The sequence below is a fragment of the Bos taurus genome, chromosome 9 (genome assembly GCF_002263795.3).
Source record: "Bos taurus isolate L1 Dominette 01449 registration number 42190680 breed Hereford chromosome 9, ARS-UCD2.0, whole genome shotgun sequence".
In the NCBI taxonomy this organism is placed as follows: Eukaryota; Metazoa; Chordata; class Mammalia; order Artiodactyla; family Bovidae; genus Bos; species Bos taurus.
In genome coordinates, this window is record NC_037336.1 from 58,735,750 (window position 1) to 58,754,200 (window position 18,451).

Here is an 18,451-nt window from a genome sequence, read left to right on the forward strand (position 1 = left end):
CCTGCAATCTTGATTCCAGCTTGTGCTTCATCCAGCCCTGCGTTTCTCATGATGTACTCTGAATAGACGTTAAATAAGCAGGGTGACAATATACAGCCTTGACGTACTCCTTTTCCTATTTGGAACCAGTCTGTTGTTCCATGTCCAGTTCTAACTGTTGCTTCCTGACCGTCATACAGGTTTCTCAAGAAGCAGGTCAGGTGGTCTGGTATTAGTGACATATAAATATAAGAATAGTCACTCATTCTAATTATGAAACTGAGGGGATTTTTCTTCAGGTTCCAATGAATAATCTCTGTGAATAAACCCAGATGAAAGGGACTAGGCAGTTTGGGCTGAAATAAATATCTTACTGAATATAAAATGAAAGCTTGAGCTATAGATTTATTTATGAACAAGCATGTGAAGTTGAGTTTTGTTTTCCCATTTCTGTAATTATAATTTATAAAGTTCTCAAAAATATAGCTTAAATAGATATGTTTGATTGGAAGAATCTTTGAAAACTCTGCCTCATAACACAGTTACTATCTCGGAATCGACCAATGGTCTATCCCAACCTGGCTAAAAATATTTGCTTTCTCAAAACTTGTATAATCTCCTAAATCATGCATTTTCACATCTCTTTCTACCCTTTAATGCCCTCTTCTATGCAAAATATTGACATGACATAGGGGACTAAATAGAGGGAAGATCATTTAGGAGAATTTGAAACTTCAAAGCTTCTTCTAGGGAATTCCTGACTGGTCCCTTCTAACTTTTTCTGTGACCTCCTGAGAAAGAGACAGAGACAGTGGGAAAGGTTCATTTTTGTTTGTTTGTTTTGTTTTTAGAGGATTTGTTCTATTTCTCTTGAAAACAAACACAATCATATATACATACATATTCGGGCTTCTATGAAAAAACATTAAATTCTTAAAATAAATTTCCCCTTTTACTTACAAAATACTGTCAATATTTTGAATTGTATTCCTGCTGGTTGAAAATAAATCAGTCCACTTGAGTTCATTTGCTGTCATGCCGGACTCTTTGCAACCCCATGGACTGCAGCACACCAGGCTTCCCTGTCCATCACCAACTCCCAGAGCTTGCTCAGGCTCATGTCCATCGAGTCAGTGATGCCATCCAACCATCTCATCCTCTGGCAACCCCTTCTTCTCCTGCCTTCAATATTTACCAACATCAGGGTCTTTTCCAATGAGTCAGTTCTTTGCATAAGGTGGCCAAAGTTTTGGAGCTTCAGTTTTAGCATCAGTCCTTCCAGTGAACATTTAGGACTGATTTTAAGTAGGATTTAATGGTTTGATCTCCTTGCAGTCCAATGGATTCTGAAGAATCTTCTCCAGCACCACAGTTCAAAAGCATCAATTCTTTCATGCTCAGCTGCCTTTATAGTCCAACTGTCACATGCATACATGACTACTGGAAAAACTTCAGTATTCTTGCCTTGAGAACTCCATTAACAGTATGAAAAGGCAATAAGATATGACACTGAAAGATGAACTCCCCAGGTCAGTAGGTACCCAATATGCTACTGGAAAGGAGTGAAGAAATAACTCCAGAAAGAATCAAGAGACAGAGCCAAAGTGAAAACAATGCCCAGTTGTGGATGTGACTGGTGATGGAAGTAAAGTCTGATGCTGTAAAGAGCAATACTGCATAGGAACCTGGAATGTTAGGTCCATGAATCAAGGCAAATTGTAAATGATCAAACAGGAGATGGCAAGAGTGAACAGAGACATTTAGGAATCAGTGAACTAAAATGGACTGGAATGAGCAAATTTAATTCAGATGATCATTATATCTACTACTGTGGGCAAGAATCCCTTAGAAGAAATGCAGTAGCCCTCATAGTCAACAAAAGAGTCCAAAATGCAGTACTTGGGTACAATCTCAAAAATAACAGAATGGTCTCTGTTCCTTTCCAAGGCAAACCATTCAATATCACGGTAATCCAAGTCTAGGCCCCAACCAGTAACACTGAAGAAGCTGAAGTTGAATGGTTCTATGAAGATTTACAAGACCTTCTAGAACTAATACCAAAAAAAGATGTCCTTTTCATTATAGGGGACTGGAATGGCAAAGTAGGAAGTCAAGAGATACCTGGAGTAACAGGCAAATTTGGCTTTGGAGTACAGAATGAAGCAGGGCAAAGGCTAAGAGATTTGACGAGAGAATGCACTGGTCATAGCTAACACCCTCTTGCAACAGCACAAGAGACAACTCTACACATGGACATCACCATATGGTCAATACCAAAATCACATTGATTATATTCTTTGTAGCCAAAGATGGAGAAGCTCTATACAGTCAGCAAAAAAAAAAAAAAAGACCAGGAGCTGACTGTAGCTCAGATCATGAACTCCTTATTGCAAAATTCCAGCTTAAATTGAAGAAATTAGGGAAAACCACTATACCATTCAGGTGTGAAAATAAATCATAGATAAATTAATTCTAGCAGTGGGCGTTACAATTCACAAGTCCTAAAATATGAACCTGGAGGAGGTAAAATTACGTATAGAACAACTAGAATTGAGCTCAACCATCTTTAGGAAAAAGAACTTATTATTCAAACTCTTCAGTTTCTCAGGAATTAATCCACATACTCTAGAAGATGTAGTAGAAAAAATTGGCATGGTAGTTGAGTAAATTTGCATTTTTATATAAGCAATATCAGTGATAGTTCTCATAAAAACTGAAAGGGAATATTAGAAGAACTGTATAGGTTTCCCAAGAAAAAGCTTTTTCTGCCCTAAATTGTGAAATGTGCCCAATCTTGTCTGACTCTTTGCAACCCCAAAGACTTAGACCTCCAGGAGCCTCTGTCCATGGAATTTTCTGGGCAAGAATACTGGAGTAGATTGCCGTTTCCTTATCCAAGGGATCTTCCTGACCAGGGATCAAACCCACATCTTCTACATCTCCTGCATTGGCACATGGTTATTTACCTTCTGATCCACTTGGGAAGCATTTCTGCCCTAGTCATATCCTAGTCAAACACGGAAGAACTGACAAAGTTTAAATGATATTTAAGTAACAAAAAGCCTCACTGAAGCCAGCAATCTCTGACTCAGTTGCGTTCTAAAGCCAGAGAAGAACTGGGAGGTTGTACAGGGACAGATTACTTAAAATATGCCCCCAAAGTGACAAAGGTACAATAGGAAAGACATGGCTCAAAGGTAGATTAGAAAAAAAAAGTGCCTCACTCTGCCTACACCAGCCTATGTTTTCCCATCAATGCTCTGAGGCAAGAACGAATACTGAGAGAACAAATTTGATGGGAGAATTCATAGACCTGGTTCTAAGAATTAGAAATCATACAGATAGCGCTCAGTTTTGACTGCAGGCTAGAAAACAGTTGAGGGTCAGTCAATTATAGCTTGAAGATAAGCTTCACGCTCACTGAATAAAGTGGTGATTAATTAAAAACATGGCTATGTTCACAATCATTGGCCATGCATAATCATCCCCACCAACATTAAATGGACTACATGGATAGCATGAAAAATCCTAACACAAAACCCTCTCAGGACTGACCTTCAAAAAAAGAGCAAATCCTTCCAGCGGACAGAATTGAAGCAGCTAGCTTGACTGACCCAGCTGCCACGAAACTTAGTGCTTGATAGCAGACAGAACGGGCTTCCCATGTGGCACAGTGGTAAAGAATTTGCTTGCCAATGCAGGAGATGCAGGAGACACAGGTTCAATCCTTGGGTCATGAAGATCCCCTGGAGTAGGAAATGGCAACCCATTCCAGTATTCTTGCCTGGAAAATTCCATGGACAGAGAAGCCTGGTGATCTACAGTCCACAGGGTCACAAGAGTTGAACATGAATGAGCACACACTCACAGCAGACAAAAATCTCTTGACAGGCTCTGCAACACATTCACATAATCAGGAGGCCAGTTGACGGAATGACAGCATGATAGATAGCTCCAAGGGTTAACAGATGTAGAATAATAATTTCCTTATTCATGAAACTCACAGTTTTCAGGAAGAGTCCCATCCTAAAACTATAGTGTTTTCCCCAAACTGCAAATGCTAAACTTTCAGCAAATTCAAATGCTTCAAGTGATATATTCATGTAAAGTTGTGGGGTCATACTATATGTGATACAAACCAGATCTAACTTTTTTCTGAATAACATAAAATGTCAATGTTTTCACATTATTAGTCATAATTTAGCACAGCTTTCTTCATTGATCCACCCCACTTCTCTGTGTCTCATTTATAATACTTGAATTACATCAATGAATATCCCTTGGGTTTTTGTATTTTATACATGTTTGACACATCTGCTAGTTATTTCAAATTTTATTTAGTCTTTTGGTTCCATAAGAGAAAAGGAATCATCAGCAATCTTTAACCTGTAAGTCTGAAGTATTCCGAGTCAAGCAAAATTTGTCTGTGGGAGACATTGCCTAACCTAGTCTCTTTTCAATATACTTTTTTTTTTTCCATCAGAAACCTCTTCCATCACTAGTTTATATTTTGGCCAAACTAGGAAACTGAGAGGTCATTAGATTTCATTTTCAATATCTTGGCAGATTCTTTACCAGCTGAGCCACCAGGGAAGCCCTTAGCATCTCTGCCACACTCCTGACATGGGAAAGGACTTGACTGAGAAATTACCCTAAGATCCAGATCAGCTCTCATTCTATGCAGGTCTTAAATCTTATATAAGAGATTTGGTTATGTATTCAATGGGGGAAAAAGGGTGGAGTTTGAGGAATTACCCCCATCTGAGTGTGATCATGCTGAGTTCCAGTGTTGCCACCCAGACTAACAAGTATGAAACACAAGGAGTAACTGAGGGTGATACTCATGAACTTGGATGAGACATCTGATTTTCTATACCTTTCTGAGGATGAATGTCTAATACAGAAATACTTGCTTTCTTTAGCCTCAAAGGACAAATGACTGTCCTATCAAACAATGAATGCTCCTGTTTTCAGTGTTCATGCTACATCTTAAAACGTTTTTGTTTTCACAGTGACTAACGTTTAGTAGATGTTCATACATAAAATGGTGAAAAATTGGTCCTGGATTAGGCTTGCACCCAGAAAATGGATAAAGTCTACAGTGTAAAACTTGCAAAGGAAGAGTATTTGCAGTCTGTACGTTAAAGAGGTGAATCACCACACACTGGAGGCTGTCCGTGTCTGGATATAGTGACAGTGAACCCGAGGTCCTTGATGCTGATAAAGATGCAGCTGTGGTTATCCTGGGAAGGAAGTGAGTTTCTTGATGGCAGATTACATCTCATTAAATTGTGGAAGGACACATTCCAGGGAAAAAGTCAATAAGAAAGTAAGAAATACAGAGCTTTATAAAGATCAACAACAGGTGACAAAGAATTGAAATGTTCTACTAAAGACAAACTTATAAAAGAAATATAACCAAAAGATAAAGTATCTTAAAAGGACTGTGTAATACTGGGAAGAGCAGAGAGTTTACAATATAACATACGGATTTTCATTAGAAAAGTTCATCAGAGGGCAGCCGAAAGGAGAAATGGCACTAGAAGAGCAGGATGAGATTAATTACACAGCAGAACAAAGACATGATCCTCTCACGGGGAGGCAAGCAAGGCTTTTCTCTTTTTATAGATAATTACGCCTAGTACAGCCTAAGATCCAAGTTTTTCCAAACAGGCACTTATTCTAGAAGTGAAATACTAAAAATTTTACTGAGCCAAATCTTTCACGGCATCTTCCTCTATTTCCTTTTTCAGGTGTACACAGTTTGAAAGGAATAAATGCACCCTCAGCCAGGGGAAATGGAGAAACAAAAAGGCTGTACCTGGTGTAAGCCTTGCTGATGGCAGAACAAGTGGGCCAATTCTGTGTGTCACAGAATTGCAGCGATTCTGGTAGGAGATTTTCACGACTTCATAAGAACTTAATAGTAATCAAAGAGCTTTTCCTCCTTCTGTTAAAAAAGAAAAAGTAGGGGGCTGAGCGGACAGGGGAAATCTTTCACCTGAGAGTTAGAAGGGACCAGTTTCCCATTCACAGGCTAGTCCTGCAGGACCACGTCATTAGCCATGAATGCTTTGTTCTTTTGCAGAATGTTGTGCAGCCCTGATGAGTTTGGCTTTGAGTGTCTCCCTGGAGGAGGGAAGACTTAGTGTTGGGAACACAGCAGGCTAAGCCTGTGTTCTAAGGAGAGTGTACAGTTGCTAATAAAGTGTTTGGATTTTGCTTTTCTTCTTTTCAGGTGCAGAAAGCTCTGGTGACCCTGATGTGCTGCCTGAATATTTTGATCTCTTCTAAATCTATGCAGTTTTTGTGCATCTAAAAATAGTCTTTAAGAGAATGTATTACTTAATATGTATTCAGAGTAAGTAGGAGGAAAAGGAGGGCATTTTATCAAAAAAGTTAAAAGTGAATGAATCTGCAATGACCTTATGCCCAAAAGATATAGAATCATAAGATCTAAAAGCATTGAAAAAGACCTCAAGAGTTCACCCTCGCATCTCATTCAAACCATCATCTCAGAAGCTAACCTCTTCTTGAACATATTGAATGATAAAGGAGGGCCCACCTCCCAAGACAGCCCCTTTATTTTTGGCCATTCCTAATTATTCCATCATCTAAACACTGGTCTCAATTCTGCCATCAAATAGCTTGTTGACACGAATCTAAATTCTCAGCCATATTTGTTTATTGAATTTTGTCAAACATCATGTCCTTTGTCAGCTTTTGTTTGGACTAAATAATGTTAATTTTTTTCTTCACTTCTCATATGGTTTCAAGACTTAAAATCTTTGTGCTTAGGGTCTTCCCTGGTGGTCCAGTGGTTAAGATTCTGCACTTCCACTGCATGGAATGTGGGTTTGATCTCTGGTCGGGGAATAACATCCTGAGTGCTGTGGCTGTGCAGGGGGGGAGGAGGGGGCGCGGGGGGAACAAAGCAAAACTTTATGCTAGCATTTTATCTAAGATTAGTTACCATGTTAGCACCTTAGTTTTAAATGACTAAAATTCCGTGGAAACTAGTTAGGTAAGGAAGGAAATGCATTATACAACCACTGGGATTTTTCACAAAATCCAAAATTTTTGAATCAGTTATCTTCTGGACATTCTTTAAAGAGTAAAGTTTCTTTCAAAATGTGATGAAAATAACCTCAATAATTTCTGACCAGTTCAAATTAAAGTCTATTCATTACGTCTTTTTTTCTAACCCATATCTGCTTACTAACACAGCCATGTTCAGCCCAGCCCAGTCATTGTAGAAGGTGTTCCTGTGAAGAGTCAGGCATTCTCTGGTTCCCTGCTTGTAATACTGGTGTTACTGGGTAGGGACTATGAATGCTACCTTTCTTGCCAAACTTAGGCTGTTCTGTAAGATGACAAATAATCCTGCCCAAAATTCTAACAGCAGGACCACAGAGAAACACTGTTAATGGAGTCAAAGTTTTTGGATGCCACATCATTATTTCACATGAGATTTCAGTAAAGTCACATCTCTTTATCTCATAAATTTTGCATTTGTATTTTTAAATCAAAGTGTAGGCTTCATATTTGTTTTAATTTCATTCACTCGTATTATTGTTCATCATGCGTTCCAAGCTATTATTTATTACCTTTTTAAATTTTTAATTTTGAGTAAGTCCTAGCAGAGGCACTGAAAATTACTGGCTACATCATGGGTTAGATCCAATAGACATAGGTTTAAGCACTGACTCTACTACTTTATAGAGAAGACAATGGCACCCCACGCCGGGACCTTGCCGGGAAAATCCCATGGACGGAGGAGCCTGGTGGGCTGCAGTCCATGGGGTTGCGAAGAGTTGGACACGACTGAGCGACTTCATTTTCACTTTTCACTTTCATGCATTGGAGAAGGAAATGGCAGCCCACTCCAGTGTCTTGCCTCGAGAATCCCAGGGATGGGGAGCCTGGTGGGCTGACGTTTATGGGGTCGCACAGGGTCAGACATGACTGAATCGACTTAGCAGCAGCAGCAGCAGCAGCTACCACTTTAAGCTGAATGATTGAAGACAGATTAATCTCTCAAATCTTGCCTCTGCCAGGTGAGCAGCTCATGGTTAACTCATCATTTGGTTGTGAAAATAAAATGAGAGAGCCTACTATGGGGTCACACAGAGTCGGACACGACTGAAGTGACTTAGCAGCAGTAGCAGCAGCAGGATAAAATTGTTCAATGTATGGTTGTAGTTACACTGGTAGTCATTATTATGAATTCTCACAAATTGCGTGAAAATGCCTTACACTCACCACAGTATTGATACAAATGCTAACATACCTGTACTCTGTCCTCCTTTTAGGAGGCCTCCGCTTAGAAAGATATTTTTCCGTTGATCACCATCCCCAGAAGACTTGCTTAACATAAAAGACAGCTGTTATGTAGTTGATTATTTTTATCAGCTTAGGTCATAGGCTGTCCATGTGTGCATTTCTTGAGCTTCATTTCCACCTAAATCACGCCCTGGCATTCAAGTAGCAAAATGATTCTCTAAGTAGAGATGGAGCAAAATCTGTTTTTGTGAATAGTGAATCCAGAATTCACTATTTTTTCCAATGGAAACTAATTAGGAGAGTAAAGTTGCAAGTTAAAAAAAAAAAATCATTCTGTTCCAGCAGATATTTTAAAGTATTCACAGAAATCCTAAAATTTAGGCGTAATTATCAACTCTTCAAATGCAGTCTTCAAATGCAATCATTTACATTCCCACATCAAAGTTTATTGACTAGGCAATTATCTGTGGATCCAAATAAATGATTAAATTCACCAAGCCCTGAGGCAACACAGAGCATTGCTAGAGCACATGGTTCTCCTTTAACTTAGGATCTAAATGAAAGAGACATATGTTAAATATGTGGGGTATTTTTTTTGGGGGGGTGGAGAGAAGAGATCTGTAAATGATGCTCAAATTTAAGGAAAAATTAAATAAAGAAAGTGTTTAGGATCCAAGTGTATCCCTCCATTCTCCTAGAACCAAATTGAGACCTTAATTTGGAAAAACCATATAAACCTAGGCTAGTAACAAGTTACTTAATCCTCTATTGGATAGAAATGCTGGGTGTGCAGCAATTAATATATCTTTTAGGAATGACCCATTAGTGCCATATAGGAAAAACCACTCCTTCCTATGTCCTGAGAATATGGTATTACAGCTGTGTTCCATGTAAATATTACTCATTAGCCTAGTTGAGGGTGTGGCCTGGAACAGAGCTAAAGGCTGTGGGAGCAGGCTGTCTGCTCATACTACATATGGGTAGACACAGGCATACCTCCTCATAGGGGGGCACTGACGACAGCCCAAACCCTGCATCTGTCTAGGAAAATGCATGCCCAAGAGCTAAGAGCATCCTCCAGTAATTCCATCATCTGCTCTTTTCCATGCCATTGTTACCCTCATCATTTAAATTTTGCAAAGCACCATCAAGTAACATATACTGAAACTTTTTGATGGGCTGGGATCCTGGGTTTCAAAAACAGAGAGTCACGGTGGCCCATGCATTCCTGGAAAATAAAAAATTTTAGGGTTTTCTGTAATAAAAAGTTTATGCTTTACCTTTAAGCCACATCAATTTATTCTTTCTAATATGCACATTATTTTTTACATGTTGAAAATGTGTGGAGAGTGACATGGGATTAGAGTTGAAAGTGGTGTTTTAAAGTTAACTTAGCCGTAGTTCACTTTTGTAAGATCCATATTTGACTAATAATTATTGAGTCTATTGAGAGTCTGAGCACTCTTGCTGCATTTGATTCTCTCCACAAATCTATGTTACAAATTGTTTTAATCTTTATTTAGTGGACAAAATAGAAAAAAGAAGAACTGTTCAGGTCAACAAAGGAATGAGCTTTGCCCAAGATCACAGAGTAAGATTTCTAGAGAAGTTATTTTAATAGTCACAAGTTAAATAATATTAAATATGTGTATATACACATATATTTTTGTATTTACATATACAAATAAAATTAATTTCATGTGATGTTTTAAAACATAGCTTTAAAATGTTATATATGTATGTATATACATGCATGCATGCCAAGTCGCTTGAGTCATGTCTGACTCTTTGTGACTCTATGAACTGTAGCCCACCAGGCTCTTCTGTTCATGGGATTCTCCAGGCAAGGACAGTAGAGTGGGTTGCCATGCCCTCCTCCAGAGGATCTTCCCCACCTAGGGATCAAAGTCACATCTAAGTCTCCTGAATTGGCAGGCGGTTTCTTTACCACTAATACCACCCGGGAAGACTACATATATACATATATATAGTAAAATTCTATATGTGTATATGTGTGTACATATTAACAGTATTTGAAATAGTAATTATAGTAACAGCTGCACATAGTGTTTTAAACTTTTAAGATTATTTACACATATATTGAGTGAAGTTGCTCAGTCGTGTTCGACTCTTTGCGACCCCATGGACTGTAGCCTACCAGGCTCCTCCATCCATGGGATTTTCCAGGCAAGAATACTGGAGTGGGTTGCCATATATTAAATGCCAATAAAAGTAATACTGTTATTACTAATGACTTTTTATTGTCAAAAATTTTGCTAATATTTGGGCATATGTAATTTAATCAAAGCAAATTTTATTATCATATTTTACAGATGAAGAAATAAATAAGGAAAATACCTAAAATAATTTACCCAATGATAAGGGGGAAAGGAACAGAACTGTTATGATTTAAACCCAAATTTTCTGGTTTCAAAGCATGTGTTCACTGGAATATATGTGTGGGCTGAAATTTGACGTTATGGACTTTATATACTTGATCGCCTTTCTCCATGACCAGGAAATGTGTCAGAAATTATTATAAACCTGAAACATAGCTTGTATCACTGAAAAATGATAGAAAATGTGTAATGCTCAATAATGGCACAGGCCTTAGATATTTCAGTTTCCGCTGCACAGACTTTAGTCACAAACTTTCTGTTCAGGATTGGAAATCATAACATTCTAAGTCAGGTTAACTCTCTACATGTGAAACCAACCCAGAGCCATGTATCTCCCCCATGTCATCTCCATAAAAGTTTAGGAATAAAATATTTTTGTACATTGCTTTTTTTATCATTTTAAATCACAAATTACTGTGCAAATAAGCAACCAAAAGCATAATGTGTTACTAGTTTAGATTTAGAATACTTTTCTATGTCTGTGAGTCTGTTTTTGTATAGCAGAAATTAACAACATTGTAAATCAACTATATTTCAATTAAACTTTTTTTAAAAAATTAAAAATAGAAGACTTCAATATGTGAATATCAGAATATAAGTACTATAAGGAAGCTTGATTGTATTGATCTTTTATTGGCTAACAAAAATATGAGGTGCTCACTCCAATGCTGGAAACCACTATTTGGGCTCCATACTTAGCTTAGTAGAATTGGGTAAGTCCCTGACAAAGTCAAGTAACTGGTTGGATTATGGCATAATCATGGCAAATGTAAAATGTTAACTAATAAAACATCTATCATATGAGAAGTCACATACATCTCATTTACAATCTTTAGTCAGATGTCCTCACAGACAGTTTATTTGACAAAGATTTTAGTGGCGCATTCTAACATCAGTGAAAGTCACTCAGTCATGTCCAATTCTTTGAGACCCCATGGACCATACAGTCCATGGAATTCTCAGGCCAGAATACTCGAGTAAGTAGCCTTTCCCTTCTCCAGGGGACCTTCCCAACCCAGGGATCAAACCCAGGTCTCCCAGCTGAGCCACAAGTGAAAAGAAAGTGAAAGTCACTCAGTCATGTCCAATTCTTTGAGACCCCATGGACCATACAGTCCATGGAATTCTCAGGCCAGAATACTCGAGTAAGTAGCCTTTCCCTTCTCCAGGGGACCTTCCCAACCCAGGGATCAAACCCAGGTCTCCCAGCTGAGCCACAAGTGAAAAGAAAGTGAAGTCATTCAGTTGTGTCTGACTCTTTGCGACCCCATGGACTGTAGCCCACCAGGCTCCTCCATCCATGGAATTTTCTAGGCACAAGTACTGGAGTGGGTTGCCATTTCCTTCTCCAGGGGATCTTCCTGACCTGTGGATCGAACCTGGGTCTCCCACATTGCAGGCAGACACTTTTCTGTCTGAGCCACCAGGGAAGTCCAAATAAGTCCCATGGTATTCTCCAGGCCAGAATACTGGGGTGGCTAGTCTTTCCCTTCTCCAAGGGATCTTCCCAACCCAGGGATCGAACCCAGGTCTCCCACATTGCAGGCAGATTCTTTACCAGCTGAGCCACAAGGGAAGCCCAAGAATACTGGAGTGGAACATCAAGGAAGGGGAAAAAAGAAATAACATTTAAATAAATACCTGACCTATTATTCTGGCATGCAAATTAAATAGAAATGGAATAGTTGCACAGACTGTAACCTGGCTGTGGTCTAGTTGGAACTGCATCTGTATTTTGATGGTAAATTCAGAGTGAGAAAAGACAGAGTAACTGCAAGTTTGGCTTTTCTTTCCTAATAACATTTGCTCTGTGCTAGGATGCCCGACTTCGATGGTGGTGGTAGGGTTTTATATTTTACAGAGTGAGATCATTTTAAAAATACTCTTATGCAGGCAATTAAGATTAAAGGCAAATTCCCCTTCACACTCCCTAGTAATATGCTTCTGTATCCAAAAGATAAGAACTTGAGAAATGGCTCACTGGGACAGGCCAATGGGCCTGGAGTCCAGGACTCCATTTCTGACCGAGATGGCAGAGGGTTTTATAGAGGAATGCATGGCTACCCTCCATGACATTAGCCTGAGGAAGCAGGAGATGGATATTAAGAACACGTGATGACCTTTCCTCATCTGTTATGAGTCTGACATCTAAGGATTTATCGCAATCGTTTGTGAATGTCTACATTTTTTTGTCCTCTGATGCCTTTATTGTGTTAGGCAGCCTTGGACTGGGAGTCAAAACATCCTTTGTTTCTGTCCAAATTCTTTCACCTACTAACTCAACGAACTTGGCAAATCTTTTTACTTCTCACAGCCTCATTTTTTTAACTTTTAACTTTAATTTTTTAACAGCAACATTTCTAAATATCTTACAGAATCCAGAGGCTTGTCCCCAGAGCCTAGCTGTTGACTCCTTGGAGATTATCAATATCAAAATTTGGAGTTCTCACTAGGCCACCCCTCTCTCAGATCATTGAGAATGCAAAATAAAATCAGCACAGTGTTATTCTTAAAATAGACAATTGTTAATTTATCTCACCCAGGGGAGTATCCTTTCAACCTTGCCTTTAGTTTTCAAAATCAAAAATAATTTGTCCAAATACAATTATTAAATACTTACTATGTCCACAGGCTGCTCTTCTAATGACTAGTAATTTTTCCATGGTTTTATATACCTGTACACACTGCTGTTTTTAAAAATAGAACTCATTTTTTTTAATATTTATAAACTGTGTCTTCCTTCATATGTTTATTTACCTCTCAAAAAATTCAAGTTACTGAATAAACAATAACAGATCCTTCCAGAAACCTTGTTGTTTTTCTACAAAGAGAAGATATGAACATTACTGTAAAAAGAAATCTGAGGAAAAAATAAATCAGTTTGTGAGAAGGAAGGAAGAAGCAGAAGTTTCCCCTCAAAGAGGGGATTTGCCATTAAACAAATTTTCAGAAATTCAAGTATATTGAACCAGTCAACATGCATTTTGCCTTCCCCAAAGAAGTTCCCGATTTGTATTTTTTTATCAGTTACCTACACTTTACCATTTCTGACATGTACTGACCTTTCCATATTAATGTGTTCTTTACTAGATCTACAGTTTTGCTAATACAGCTGTCAGAAGAGTGTTGTTGTCAGATGTGAGGATGGGAGCGGTCAGCAGTTTCAGTAACATCCTTTTTAGTAAGATCATGAATTTAAAAAGATGGTCCAGAACCGTAGCTAACTCTCTCAGATAATATAAACTGGGAGACAAGTGGAATATTGCAAATAATGTATTTCAAAGAGCTCAAAGAGAAAATTTTTTAAAAAGAAGGAAATTAATAAATTCCTAGGAAGATGAAGCCTTTTCTCTCTCACAAACATCACTCATTTTGAAAGAATAACTCTAAAAATTCCCTTTGTTCATATTTACCTTTACCAAGACTGCTACTCTTGTTCAAATCAAGTGCAGTTTTTGCTTCCAGTGATTTATTCTGTAATTCCACTTTGCTAATGATCGTTCCTCTCCGTTTTCATTGAAACATTTATGAAGTAAACTCAGGAAGAGAACAGGGGAATTCCTTTGAAACTTACCCAGCTCCTGCTGCGTTTGACCTCCCATTTCATCAAGCCATCCTGTGTGATGGTGGACACAATATCTGAGACAATTAGATTTCAAACCTGCTAACCACTTTGTCGCATTTGTAATCATTCTCCAAGTAGCATTTGGCATCATTATCTTGGTTTCTTCATTCACTTTAAGACCGAGTCCTCAGAACAACCTTATTTGTTTGTAATTGTTCTGCCCAGTCTCTAAAATATCTGTAATTGTTTTGCATTTGAATCAAATTTATTAACAGACATATGGTTATAACAGAGAAAGCACTCCAGCTGGTGAAGCCCTAAGCAAAGCCCACAATAATTTGATCATTTGCAAATCATTGTCACTTGAATGTTTTCTTAGTGCAGCTTAATTATGACTCAACCAGTCCAGAATACAATGCACTTCCTGGGAAGAGAAGAAATTGAGAGTTCTCAGTACAAAGCGGGCAAGCTTTGTTATGCATGTACACCTCTTCTGTACAACTGAACATCTGCTAATAAATGTGTTTCCAGTCTCAATGATAGCTTTTGCCTTCATCATTCAAACCTGGCATGAAATTTACATCAACTGAGAATTCATGTTATTTACTCATTGCTAACTATTACAACCCCATTAAAATTTAGCCTATAATACCCTCTGGAAAATTAGAAATGTTTATAAAAATAAATGCACAAATAAGACAGAGCCTTTTTTTCCCATAAGTTCCTTGACAGGTGGTCACCTTGAAATTATGCTACAATAATACAGCCGATTTTTTTAAAAAATGATCTCGATACAGAAGGTAATCAAGAGCTCTTGGGAGCCACCTCTGCGTTTTTCCAAGCAATCTTTTCTGCAGTTTAAATGTGTTCATACAAATCCTAAATGACATAGAAAGCAATTTTTCCCTTCAAACGATGGAGATCAGTCATAGCATTATAATTAAATGTCACAGAATGGCAAATAATTATCTTACTTAAATGGTTAATATAGGAAAAACCCATTAACTATCAGTCCTGAATATGCAAAAATGATGCTTGCGACTCTATTGATATAATTAAACTTAAAAGCAGGTTTTGCTTGTGTGGTCTCACCTGCTACTGACATATCAAGTTTGAGAATGGGTATTAACTAGAGGATACCAAGTCCAATAATTTTAATCATACTCCAGCCCACCCCTATTTAGATTAAGTATGCAAATCTAAAAATCCTCACAGTCTTTATTTGCCAAAAAGAGTATCAGGATCAACTTTTTCCATGTGAGGGGCTCAGTAAATGTGAAATTAGTAGCAGCTTTCTTGCCATGGCCTGTCTTTCTTTTCCAACTGTTTCCTACTGCTTTGGCAGATTCTTGAAATTTACTCTAATGCAGGACTTTTCACCTCTTCCAAGGGATAAGGACTAAACTAAGCTCATAGCTTACTCCTGGCAGCCAAAACATTACACAGATCCTATCATTCAGAATGTTACTTAATTCTGCAAACCTGCTGAAAAATCCAGTAATTGTGGTGCAACGTGGTACCACACTGTCAAATCTTTCTCTCAGCATCCTTTTCCCCTTTCTTATAGTGGAGACCATTATCATCCAACTTTCTTGCTCAGGGTGGTTGCTTTACTCCCCAAGAGCCTACACTTCTAGAAAGAAATAAGGAGTTTGTTGTGAGCAAATCCCTAAAGTCTGGCTCATAACCATTTCTCCTCTGAGAGGGCCCAGGGCGGTTCAGTAAATCCGATGCTCACATCATGCCAGGAGCATCCCATATAACACAGGGCAGATACATCAACTAGGCAACAGGGCCTCATGAAGGAATATGATAAAATGCCCATACAAGTCCATCCCTCTGACCTTGATGCTTCTGTATTTGTCAAGACAAAAGATCAGCAAATAAAAACCAGAACAGAAATAGAAATATTACTAGAACAACAAAAAAAGACCATATTTTTTCCTTTAGTCAATATTGTTGAAGTTTGTATCAATCCACAGGGGAGGAAAGATTGGAAGTTAAAACCTGAACCACACTCTTACAAACAAGTACAATGTATGTGTTACAGATACATTAAACAAGCAAGACTCCTGGGTATAGGAGTAAAACAATGTGTTTTTTTTTTGTTTGTTTGTTTTTCTCTCTCTCTCTCTCTCAACAACTCTCTAAAACATATTTAGTTGGAAAATATTCTTACCTGCTCCTGGATGAAAACTCCAAGGGTACCTAACTTTCTTGATCCATCTTAGGCAACGAAAAGTCCTATGGTTAAATAACAAATCAATTTCAAATCAATTTCAGTGCAGTTATTGAAATATCTGGTTTTAAAATCAGTAGAAATTCTGGACTTGGCTTGAAGTTAAATCTTCTCTGAAGTACTCTACCTGGACCCATATAAAGCAGAAAGTCAAGTAAAAGAGTTATTATGATCCCTCTATCTTTTCCTGCCTTATGCTTCAACCCTCCTCTCATCTCACCCAACAGGGGTCTGATTACATTTCTTGAGGACAACTGGGGAAGGAGAAAAGGTGAAAGAAGAAAGATTCTGCTCCCCAGACCTGGCTTGTATATACAGTCAACTGTGCATTTGTTAGGCTTTTTGGAGATCTCTTAATTAATGTCCCTTTGTACAGTAAAGGCAAGCTCCTCATTTTGGCTTATAAGAAACTTTACATAATTTTTTCCCTAAGGTTTCTTTCTTCCCATGAGTAATATTCCTGGACAGGACTCAGAAAATCCAATGGTGCCTTTCTCTCTCTTTGTCTTTCCCTTTCTCATTCTGTGCATGTGTTTGTATGGGTTGGCATGGCCCATATTGTACACAGAAGACACACATACTATTACTATACACAGACTTGGGGCAGGCAGGTCAACCTCTACACAACAGCAAACTTTATCATCATTGCCACCTTCTGGGCAACTAACCACGTCATGTCTCCCAAGTAGGAGACCAACACTGATCCACTGGGTTGACCACATTTGGGAGATGCATATTAAGTTCTCCAAGAAATCATTTAAGTCTTCTCTCTAGATGCGAGGTGAGTAAAACTCACAACACAACTCTTGCCAAACAATCCTCCTCCCATATTTGTCCTTACCTCTAAAATCTAATTCCTTTTATAACTTTATTATAATTATAAAGTTATAACTTTATATATGTAGACTTTGTCAGAGTCTACAAAACCATCTTTAGTCTCTCTGGGACCTTCCAAGGGTCACTGGGAAAATGGACATCAGAATTGTTACACTGAAGGACAGGGACACTGGGATATCCCATGCCTTGTCAGTTAAGGGTTTCTTCTTTAGGAATTATCTCCTCTGTTCATCTTATATAGAAGGAAAGTGGGCTACAAATTTAAAGTTGAGGAAGCAAGGCACATGAAGGACAACTCAAAAGTAGTATGATGGGATGAAATTGTTATAAGGAGTTGGAAACAGGATATAGTTAGGAGAGGGTGGGATGTTTGAAATTAAGATTATGGAAATATTGCCACTGCTAGTAAGGAAACAGTGTAGCTATCTGTTGGAATTGGATTGCTGAAGTGGGATGGGAGACAAGATCACTGAAAGAAAATGAAGTCGCTCAGTCATGCCCAACTCTTTGCGACCCCATGGACTGTAGCCTACCAGGCTCCTCTGTCCATGGGATTTTCCAGGCAAGAATACCTGAGTGGGTTGCCATTTCCTTCTCCAGGAGATCTTCCCAACCCAGGGATTGAACCTGGGTCTCCTACATTGCAGGCAAACGCTTTATCATCTGAGCCACCAGGGAAGTCTCTAAGATCACTGAAGTAGAGATCAAATTGAGAATGTATTGAAAGATTTCCCCACTTGAATGATGAAATCTCAAAAAAAAAAAAAAAAAATGAATACAAGTGTTGAGTCGGAGAGACTGACATTGAGCTAGAAGCTGAAATCTTCAAGTTAATGAAAGAAGTAGCCTAGGAGTTGGTAGATGCCTACAGAAAGAAAGAATAGTGTGCAATGATATACCCAAGGCTTTAACTATTATTTAGAATTACAGGAGCATGGTGGTAATAAAAGACATACTGGATTTCTGTTTGTTTGTTTTATTATAGTTTTGTTTTTTTTTTAAATTCTCTACAGACCATAAATACCTTAATTACCTGGAGCTGGAGAAGACTACACCACCACTCATTTTGATACATCTTAGAAAGTGTGCAGTATATATTGAGGGTATGAGATTTCTTAAATTTTAGTGACACTAAGGGTAAACAGAATG

At 38.3% G+C, this 18,451-nt stretch overlaps 1 long non-coding RNA gene across 4 annotated transcripts in view; it reads left to right on the forward strand.

The window, feature by feature from the left end:
* LOC101902249 (uncharacterized) overlaps positions 1-18,451 on the forward strand; it is a 328,523-nt gene that overhangs the window by 235,910 nt on the left and 74,162 nt on the right. For all 4 annotated transcript variants that reach the window (XR_009495818.1, XR_009495817.1, XR_009495819.1 and 1 more), the window contains one exon: positions 5,733-5,870. This is a non-coding gene — a long non-coding RNA (uncharacterized lncRNA). The remainder of the gene's footprint in view (positions 1-5,732; positions 5,871-18,451) is intronic.